Source organism: Suncus etruscus, chromosome 1 (assembly GCF_024139225.1).
Source record: "Suncus etruscus isolate mSunEtr1 chromosome 1, mSunEtr1.pri.cur, whole genome shotgun sequence".
NCBI lineage: Eukaryota > Metazoa > Chordata > Mammalia > Eulipotyphla > Soricidae > Suncus > Suncus etruscus.
Genome location: NC_064848.1, coordinates 95,595,040 through 95,606,395, shown reverse-complemented (window position 1 = coordinate 95,606,395; position 11,356 = coordinate 95,595,040). Strand labels below are relative to the sequence as shown.

The 11,356-nt window shown below is 34.0% G+C and overlaps 1 non-coding gene across 1 annotated transcript; it reads right to left on the bottom strand.

Annotated features, from left to right (window-relative positions):
• Positions 1–5,793: 5,793 nt before the first annotated feature.
• Positions 5,794–5,900, bottom strand: LOC126027523 (U6 spliceosomal RNA). Its single transcript, XR_007502281.1, has one exon. It is a non-coding gene; the product is annotated as a U6 spliceosomal RNA (small nuclear RNA).
• Between the last annotated feature and the right edge of the window lie 5,456 nt (positions 5,901–11,356).

The window sequence follows — 11,356 nt, the reverse complement described above, 5'->3', positions numbered from 1 at the left end:
TAACATTATGGTGTATATTTTACTATTTAAAAAAGAATTAAGTTACAGAATCAGGTGTGCTAACAGACCTATAGCATTGTTAGGTTTCATCAGAAACCAGTTAATGATCATCATTACATGGTAAAAAGTCAATGACTTTCTAATGAATTGAAAATTAATTAAATATTTGTATAGTTAATTTAAACACATACTATCATACACTTAATATTTTACTAAGAAATGTAAATGTTCACTATCTACTTATAATTTTTTACTGGATAAATCCTTATTTAAATTTCTAGAAACATATTTAAGTTCATAGGTGGGCTTAAACAATGATAGTTTCCTCCCAAAGAATTTTGTTGTGGTTAATTTGAAGATATTTGAAAGCAATATATGAATGATAAAGAATCTGAAATTATTTGGTCTGGAGTGATAATTATAGCAGTTTGGGTATTTCCCTTGCATGTTGTGACCTGGGTTCGATCTCTAGCATCCCTATGTCCCTCCAAAAGCTTTCCAGGAGTTATCCCAAAGTAAGGAGCTCCAGGAATAAAGCTGGGTTTAGACCTCCCAAAGAACTTAAAAATGATTATTATCTTTTAGGTTTCAAGAAACAGTTAAAAAAACGTCACTTTATGTTTTTTGCCTGAGAGGTAAGAAGATTATAAAAGTTTGTCATGTTACATAATCTCAACATTTACTTTTATTTTTAAGAGAAATACTTCTTATACATTAAATTTATGTGGATATTATAAACAATATAAGAATATTTAAGATACCACTATCCTCAAGAAGTCTGTATTTCAAAGTTTGGAGAAATGCTAAAGGGCGGGGAGGATATAGTTTGTTTGCATGCAGAAGACATGGGTTCAATCCTTAATGCCATATGCTCCCTTGCACATTTCTGGAAGTGACCCTGAGCACTGAGCCAAGTGTAACACCTTTGCACTAATGGGTGGTGTGTAAATATCTCCCTCAGAAAAAATAAACTTATATTCCAAAAAAAAAGTTCGCATATACCAAACGTGAAACAAGTAGCTTTAGGAAATGAAAATTCTATTTTTCTTTAAGTTAAATATTTCTTAAATACTTCTTTCTCTAATGCTAGAAAGGCTATTGAGGATATAAAATGTATCTTAATAATTTTTAGAGTCATAGAATGTAGTATAGACCTGACTCACACTTGGCATTTTTAAATTTTAATTGAGAAGTGAATCCATACATTTAGTATAAATATCATAAGGTTATACATTCTAAGACTGATTATCTTGAATATTATTCTTATACTACATGTTTCAGAAATATCTAATTTTGAAGTTATTAAAATCTATAATATATAAACAAAAATTGTAATGAGATATTAACTTAAAAAGTATATATAATTGGCTTAATATTTTCTCTATATGCAACTTATGAGAACTTGAAAGTTTTATTCATTTTACACTTGTTTTCACTCAAAAATATAATAATATATAATATAAACATATAATTATATATGTATAAATATATAATTATATATAATATAAATAATAATATTTGAGTGCAACATTATTGTTGAGCAGAAATGATATGGTCTAGATAGGATGCGGACAGAGATTAATCTTAAAATTTTCACACTAGGTTAAATTCTAAAACTTCTGACATTGCAATACATGATCATACTGCTTAAAATTTGTGTAATAGTCCTCTATAATTAGACTTTGAACTCATTTGCTGACTATATAAAAGCTTACATTTCTAAAAAAAGCCATCATTAGTAAATTTAGGTGAAAATTTTAAAGAGGCTTAGGACGTATTTTAAATAAAAATATGCCTTTATTAAGAGTTATATTGTTCAATAGGAACTCCTATTACATCTGATACTATGAATTGCATTTAATAAAAATTTCACTTGTATGATGAACAATTCCTCGAGCTTATGAAATTGTCACCATTTCATATCCATTTGTTGGGATCAAGTAAGCTATTAATTCTGCAAGGCAGCATCTATATTTTTTTTCCCAAATAGCCTCAATATTCATTTTGGCGAGATCTCCAGAATAGAAATAAAACTGAACTTGAATTTTAGTTTGTAATATGAATTTGACTTTAAATTTGAGAATAAAATATATAAAATATTGGGTGCTGGAAAATTAAAATAATATGCTTGTTTTGGATATAAAAATAATAAAATGTGATAAAATAATTACATCATATTTATCTTCAATAATGAAATAAATAATAGTGAAATATATCTTAATAGAGTCTCAATTATGATCCTATAAAGATATGAAGCAAGAAAATTTTTATTATGCCTTAATCATAATCTAATAATTATTACAATCAGAATATTTGTAATAAAAGAAATTTAGAAATAGGGCGAGAGATAGCATAGTGGTAGGACTTTTGCTTTGCATACAGCCGACCCAAGACGGATGGTGGTTTGAATCCCAGCACTCCATATGGTTCCTCGAGCCTTCCAGGAGTGATTGATTTCTGAGCACAGAGCTAGGATTAACCTCTGAGTACAGCCAAAATATAAATACATAATACATAAATAAAAATTTAAAAAGTATCTTAAATATTGTTTAATAATGTCTTCTCCAATGAAAATTAATTCATCTATGGCCTCTAGTGTCCTGGGAAGTACTGAGAGTTGTTTTACCTATTTCCCTTGTGCTATAACTATAGGGAGGCCAAGAGAAGCTTTTGGTAAATAAAGAATGGCAGTAGAAAAATACAAAATGAAATAGATAATTAGCTGGGTGATATTTAGAAAGGTAAGCAAGAGATAGGGCAAATGATTCAATAGGAAACAATGAGTAAGAAGTAAGAGTATGAAGGCAAATAGTTGTGAATCTTAATGTGTTTTATTTTGTTTTGTTTTGGGGCCACACCCGGTGACACTCAGGTGTTACTGCTGGCTATGTGCTCAAAATCGCTCCTGGCTTGGGGGACCATATGGATGCCAGGGATCCAACTGAGGTTCATCTTGGATCGATGTGTGCAAGGCAAATGTTGTTCTATAGCTATGCTTTTGCTTTGGCCCCCTTAACTACATATTGACATGCCTAATAGCACATGAGTCTGATATATGTCATCTCTGTGCACTAGTATCATGTACTTTGATCCAACAATGACTTTGTATTCCTTGCTTTCCAGATAAAGGAAAAATAATAAAGCCATATAGTTGCAATGGAAGAATTCTAACTAGACGATACCAAACTCATTATTGATCTTTAATAGAAAAAAACATAAGATAGTAATTAATTATAGCTACTCCTCGCATTAGTACCCTGATTGGAAACCTCAATGTGACCAGTTTAGAAATGAAAACAGTGTTTCACCTGCACCATTTTCTTGCTTACTGACTAAGTAATTCAAAACATCCTAGGTTTGGGGCTGGAGCTATAGCACAGCGGTAGGGCCTTTGCCTTGCACGTGGCTGATCTAGGACAAACCTTGGTTCCCTATGGTCCCCCAAGCCAGGAGTGATTTCTGAACACATGGCCAGGAGTAACCCCTGAGTGTCATAGGGTGTGGCCCAAAAAGTGAACAACAACAAAAAAACAAAAAACATTCTAGGTTTATTAATATGTGTAAAGTACTAGATTGTTAGCTTTATGATAATATCCAATTTATCCAAGTATTTCATAAATGTGCTCCCTTAACTCTCAAATGATATTAATTTTGATAGTTATATTGATATGTGATATTAATACTCTAATATCCATATATCTTCAATATGGCAAGCATCATAATTGTGTCCTTCAGAATATTTATGCAAAAAATTTAAATACATATAATTAAAATACCATTGTTTTTTTCCTACTCTAAATTTTTCTTAAGGCATTTGTACAAATTTTGACAGTTTTGTAGTTTTGAAAGATTATTTGCTTAGAATTAACCAGAGACCACTAATCAGGATGAGTTCCATATATTATTTCAATGGAATATTCTCTAAGAAAAATTAGAATAACTGGAGCCCATTTTTAGTGTAATTAAAATACAAATTAATATTTAAGTGACTCAAACAAAGACTAAGGGACTTTTTTATGGAGAAACCATAAACTTGATCATGGTATACTTTTTTGAAGAAGTTCAACTACTCAGCTTTAACTGTTGGTTAGAATAAAATGCTTTTACCAAGATGTTATACAATCTTATAGGATATTATTTTAAAGAGATAATATTTACATCTAAAAAAACGATTTAAATTTATATATAAGAATATATTTAGAATATAATTTCAGGATTCACATTTCAGGTATTAAATGTTCACATCAAAATCATTTTCATTTATTTTTATTTTTATTTTTTTTTAGTTTTTGGGCCACACTCGGTGATGCTCAGGAGTTACTCCTGGATATGCGCTTAGAAATAGCTCCTGGCTTGGGAGACCATATGTACACGGGGGGATTGAACCGTGGTCTGTCCTAGGCTAGCGCAGGCAAGGCAGACACCTTATAGCTTGCGCCACCACTCTGGCCCCCAAATAATTTTCTTAAATTATTTATACCTTAAGAAAATTTTTTCTATTAATTGACTCCAATTATTTACTTTTAAATTACTTTCTAAAAAACACTTGCAGTTATTTGATGAGGTGTAGGGGAAACAGGACTGATATCCTATTCTTTCAGACTTTCAGTATTAATTTCACTTTTTATTTGCATTGAGCATTTGCCTACAATTTCAGCCTCTTTAAAAAAATCTATCCACAGCTAAATCAAAACAATATGAAACTATTTGTTTATAAACGCATGCCCTATTTTTATGAGATAAGAGAATATTTCTCTTAATAAAGTAACCCTCATTTAATCACAAAATGATTGCCTTAACCATTTTATTTCTATTAGTTAACTTCTGATTTAATTATATCAAAACCATGGAAATAAATTACAGTAGGATGAAGAAAGTTGCTGTTATGTCTGTTTCTTTTTCTTTCTCTTTTTTTTTTTTGGTTTTTCGGGCCACACCCATTTGATGCTCAGGGGTTACTCCTGTCTAAGTGCTCAGAAATTCCCCCTGGCTTGGTGGGACCATATGGGACGCTGGGGGATTGAACCGCTGTCCTTCCTTGGCTACCGCTTGCAAGGCAGACACCTTACATCTAGCGCCACCTCGCCGGCCCCTTTATGTCTGTTTCTAAAGTTCAAAGTTGGCAACTATCATTTCTACTTGCCCTTTACTCAGATTTACTGTTTTTACTCCCTTTATTTACATATTGCCAAGCCCCATATCATTAAACTAAAGTCTTTGCATTAATTTTTCTACCTGGCCAATCCCACAAATTGCTCACTTGGCCCTTGTAAATTAATAATTAATACAAGTTCGTGGAGAATAAGAAGAATTCGCCAGAAGTGCTGTGATTGTATTGTGATAGATAGGAGAGATAGTACAGTAAATAAGTCCCCCATCTTGCATAAGTACATAAGAGATAGTACAGCAAATAATTTCCCTATCTTGCATAAGGTGTCATCCTGAGCATCAATAGTAACCTGTGCACTACCAAGTGTAATCTGTGAGCATTGCCAGATATAATCCTTGAGTACAGTGTAAAGTCTGAGCACTCTCAGCTCTGGCTAGGTGTGCCAACAGTTAGACCAATTTAAAAAAATACAGTTTTATTATTTTATTTTATTTTTATTCTGTTTTGTTTTGTTTTGGGGCCATACCTGTTGGCACTCAGGGGTTATTCCTGACTCTGCACTCAAAAATCTCTCCTAGCAGGCTCAGGGATCATATGGGATACTGAGGATCAAACCTGGGTCTGTTCTGGGTCGGCTGTGTGCAAAGCAAACACTCTACCACTGTGCTCTCAATACTGCCCCCCCAAATATGGCATGTTTCACAAATTTGCGTATCATCCTTGCTCAGGGGCCATGCTAATCTTCTCAGTGTCATTCCAGTTTTAATATATATGCTGCTGAAGTGAGCATGGATGAGAATTTTCTTAATTGGAATGGTCTTTATACATAAAAAGCTAACTTGACTCTTTATTATATTGATTTCTAAAGATCTGACCTCTTGAACTTTTTGAAGTCATATGTTAACCTCTTTCCCAAAAGGAAAATTGAACCTGGGACTGACATTTCCATTTTCTAAAGAACTGACCTAGAAGAAATCTAAAATGGCCCATAATGTTAACCTATGACTCTTAAGAGAATAACATCATTTACTGGCTTAATAAAAAAGGAAAAGAAAACCTGGCTTTATTTTCACTGGATCAAAAAACAAAAACAAAAACAAATGTGAATCGATTTTATCTTTTAAAAATACTATTTTCTACAACCTTTTACCATAGGAGATGACAGGGCAAGGTCAAAGAGGTCATAAATACTCTCTGAAAGTGTTCGAAGTCATAACCCTGATTAAATAAAAGTGACGATTTCAATCAAATCAGGGATATGATAGTGAGAAAATCATTTATTGCACACTATGCTATGGACAACAGTCATTGAACCAAAAAGTGCTTTGTCCCAATATAATAGTTATCATTTTATCAGCTTTACAAATTTGGCCATAAAGACTGGGCCGATAGCTTGTTTAAGAAAGATTTTTCTCAATTCTGTAGTTTAATCTTTTATGACAGAACACTATCATGGCTCTAGAACATTGTTTCATGTCAAGTGCCTTTTCTGTATTTTTTAGAAATCAATTTATATCCACATTTTAATCCTAAAAAATAAAGCATAAAGGTATATTCATTCCTACATGAGATGACATATAAATTTTCATTTTTAAAATTTATCCTCATATACTATTCCAACTAAATCTGTCTTTGTTATGTTCTTATTTATGACTTGAACTCCTGGAGATGAGGATATTGCACAGTGTGTGGGGCACTTGCTTTGCATGAAGTCTTTTCAGATTCAAACCCTGACACCATATATGGTCCCCTGAGATCTGTATGGAGTGATCTCTAAAAACAGAGCAAGTAAGTCTTGAGTAAACCCTGATCACCTCTTTGTGTGTACCCCAAAACACATTATAGTCTGAATTCTAAAATTTTATTTTATTACAAATTTTATCTTATTACAAATCTCAGAGTCAAGTTTTGAACAAGTGGTATGTTGCAAGGCATCTGCAAATAGTACACTTTATGAAGTGTAACTATACAAACCCATTCTTTCCTCCTCTATTATAATTCTAATCCTTAATAACTTTGCATATCCTCCTCATTCCCTTGTATGGCAATTACACACTCACCTTGTCCTATTCAGAATATCTACTCAGGTTTGTCTTTCTCTTTGCCATTTCCCATTTAGGCTCATTAACTTGGATTCTGTCACATGACCTAGTTATTGTTTATATTTAACTCTTGGAAGATCTACTTGAACATCCTGTCACCTTTTTTTTTATTTCCAGTTAGCATGTCAGTATATTTGGTTCAGTATTGTATTATATTTTCCAAACGTTTACCTATAAATTAAGCACTGCAATTGAGAAAATAAAAAATAATATGTGTCATTCATTTCAAAGAGAGTAAAATTGAAAATGGCCTCACAGCAATTCAGCAAAGTGAAAATTACAATGAATAATAAATGAAGACAGGCCTGACTGTGACATTGTTCTCAGCCAGAGGAATGTCTTATAGACTTCAAAACTACTTATGCCAATAAAATCATATTACTGTTGTTTATATATTTAAATAATGTGGTATTTGATTAAAGTAATGAACAATATTTAGCTCTTCCTGATATCTAAAACGGAAAAGTAAGCCATTTAATCTAAGAAGTTTGCAATGGCTTATAAATAAAACCAGGCAGTGTTAGGAATACAACCAGAAGCTATCAAAGGAGCTGCCCATTAGGTTTTCCTCACATTTCGAAGATTGATTTCAGCAATGCTAAGAGCATCAGAAAAGGAACTAAAAGAATTTGCTATTTCCCTCCACACTGTTTACCCTTGAAGGTTTGTTAATGCTCCTTTGCAGCCTTCAGGTATTTCATAGACACGACAGCCAACACAACTTTTTTTTTTTATCTCCTTTTAGCCTCCAGAACTGCACACATGAAAACCTCATCAAAACATGAAGCATCAGCAAACTTGTGAAATCCTGTGGAAAATAGCATTATTTTACAGATGCCTGGAGTGTCCTCATCAGAGATGAGTTGCTGTGTTGGCTGCCAGTCTATTAAGAAAACATGAGCAATTAGCAAAGACTTCAACAACATAGAAATATGGGGAGAGTACTATTTTGAATGCTAGAGACTAATTTTTTGGCTAGATATGTTGAAGTTATTTTCCAAAAGGTGTTATTAAATTTCTCTGAATAATTGTTCTATAACAAGAATTTATTAAATAATTTATATAAATTTAAAACAAAATATTTATGAAAATAATATTTTTTGAAATATATTTTTATATTTTATTAAAACACCTTGATTATATACATGATTGTGTTTGGGTTTCAGTCATGTAAAGAACACCACTCATCACCAGTGCAACATTCCCATCACCAATGTCCCAAATCTCCCTCCTCCCCACCCGACCCCTGCCTGTACTCTAGACAGGCTTTCCATTTCCCTCATACATTCTCATTGTTAGGACGGTTCAAAATGTAGTTATTTCTCTAACTAAACTCATCACTCTTTGTCATGAGCTTCCTGAGGTGAGCTGGAACTTCCAGCTCTTTTCTCTTTTGTGTCTGAAAATTATTATTGCAAGAATGTTTTTTATTTTTCTTAAAACCCATAGATGAGTGAGAACATTCTGCGTTTTTCTCTCTCTCTGACTTATTTCACTGAGCATAATAGATTCCGTGTACATCCATGTATAGGAAAATTTTATGACTTCATCTCTCCTGACAGCTGCATAATATTCCATTGTGTATATGTATCACAGTTTCTTTAGCCATTCGTCTGTTGAAGGGCATCTTGGTTGTTTCCAGAGTCTTGCTATGGTAAATAGTGCTGCAATGAATATAGGTGTAAGGAAGGGGTTTTTGTATTGTATTTTTGTGTTCCTAGGGTATATTCCTAGGAGTGGTATAGCTGGATCATATGGGAGCTCGATTTCCAGTCTTTGGAGGAATCTCCATATCGCTTTCCATAGAGATTGGACTAGACGGCATTCCCACCAGCAGTGGATAAGAGTTCCTTTCTCTCCACATCCCCGTCAACTCTGCTTGTTCTCATTCTTTGTGATGTGTGCCATTCTCTGTGGTGTGAGGTGGTATCTCATCATTGTTTTGATTTGCATCTCCCTGATGATTAGTGATGTGGAGCATTTTTTCATGTGTCTTTTGGCCATTTGTATTTCTTCTTTGTCAAAGTGTCTGTCCATTTCTTCTCCCAATTTTTTGATGGGATTAGATTTTTTTCTTGTAAATTTCTGTCAGTGCCTTGTATATTTTGGAGATTAGCCCCTTATTTGATGGGTATTGGGTGAATTGTTTCTCCCACTCAGTGGTGGCTCTTGTATCCTGGGCGCTATTTCCTTCGAGGTGCAGAAGCTTCTCAGCTGAATATATTCCCATCTGTTAATCTCTGCTTTCACTTGCTTGGAGAGTGCAGTTTCCTCCTTGAATATGCCTGTAGTCACAACGTCCTGGAGTGTTTTGCCTACGTGTTGTTCTATATATCTTTTGGTTTCAGGTCTGATATCGAGGTCTTTAAACCATTTAGATTTTACCTTCGTACATGATGTTACCTAGGGCTCTAAGTTCAATTTTTTGCAAGTGGCTAGCCAGTTACGCCAACTCCACTTATTGAAGAGGCTTTCTTTGCTCCATTTAGGATTTCTTTTTTTTTTTAATGTAAAATGTATTTATTTAAAAAATACAAAATAAACAAGTCTGTCTGTTTATAACCTTTCCCTGTTTTTTTGTTATTATTATTTTTTAACCACATTGATGGGTCTGTCTTTTCTTGCAGCAGTAACCAGGCAATAGAGGTCATCTTGCAAGAATGGCAGTGCAACATAGTGGTGAGAACAGTTCTGCCCTGTTAAAGTACTCTGGAGGGAGTAAGCAAGTAGACTGTCCAGCCCTGTATAGTGCAGAGATGGAAGAAGGGTCTCAGAATAGTTCATTAGGACACATGTGCTTGTGGTCTCTGAATCAAGGTAGATTCAGAGTAATGATTTAGTGGCACTAGAAAACTAGGTCCTGGGAGAGACTGGAGAGGAACAGACTGGCAGTGCTAAGGAAGGGAAGTATTTTGGGTGACTGTCACTACTGTTTAAGGGAAGGGAAATGTAACCGTGGATTTGAGCAGGTCTGCCCCCAAACCACATCTTTCCATGGTTTGGGGGCAGCCATGTTTGAACATATGCCATAGGTCTCCAGAAATGGCTTCTGGTTAAAATGCTACCACCAGAGAAAATACCAGGTGCTCTTAACCTGTTCACTCATTTAGGATTTCTTGCTCCTTTATCAAACATTAGGTGATTGTATGTCTGGGGAACATTTTCTGAGTATTCAAGCCTATTCCACTGATCTGTGGTCCTGCCCTTATTCCAATACCATGCTGTTTTGATAAATATTGCTTTGTAGTAAAGTTTAAAGTTGGGGAAAGTAATTCCTCCCATATTCTTTTTCCCAATGATTGCTTTAGCTATTCTAGGGTGTTTATTGTTCCAAATGAATTTCAAAAGTGCCTGATCCACTTCTTTGAAGAATGTCATGGGTATCTTTAGAGGGATTGCATTAAATCTGTATAATGCCTTGGGGAGTATTGCCATTTTGATGATGTTAATCCTGCCAACCCATGAGCCGGGTATGTGTTTCCATTTCCACGTGTTCTCTCTTATTTCTTGGAGCAGAGTTTTATAGTTTTCTTTATACAAATCCTTCACATATTTATTCAATTTGATTCCAAGATATTTGAGTTTGTGTGGTACTATTGTGAATGGGGTTGTTTTCTTAATGTCCATTTCATCCTTATTACTATTGGTGTACAGAAAGGTCATTGATTTTTGTGTGTTAATTTTGTAGCCTGCAACCTTGCTATATGAGTCTATTGTTTCTAGAAGCTTTTTGGTAGAGTCTTTAGGGTTTTCTAAGTAGAGTATCATGTCATCTGCAAACAGTGAGAGCTTGACTTCTTCCTTTCCTATCTGGATTCCCTTGATATCTTTTTCTTGCCTAATCTCTATAGCAAGTACTTCCTTTGCTATGTTGAATAGGAGTGGTGAGAGAGGACAGCCTTGTCTTGTGCCAGAATTTAGTGGGAAGGCTTTTAGTTTTTCTCCATTGAGAATAATATTTGCCACTGGCTTGTAGTAGATGGCCATAACTATATTGAGAAAGTTTCCTTCCAGTCCCATCTTGCTGAGAGTTTTGATCAAGAATGGGTGTTGGACCTTATCAAATTGTTTCTCTGCATCTATTGATATGATCATGTGGTTTTTATTTGTCTTGTTGTTAATGTTGTGTATTATGTTGATAGAT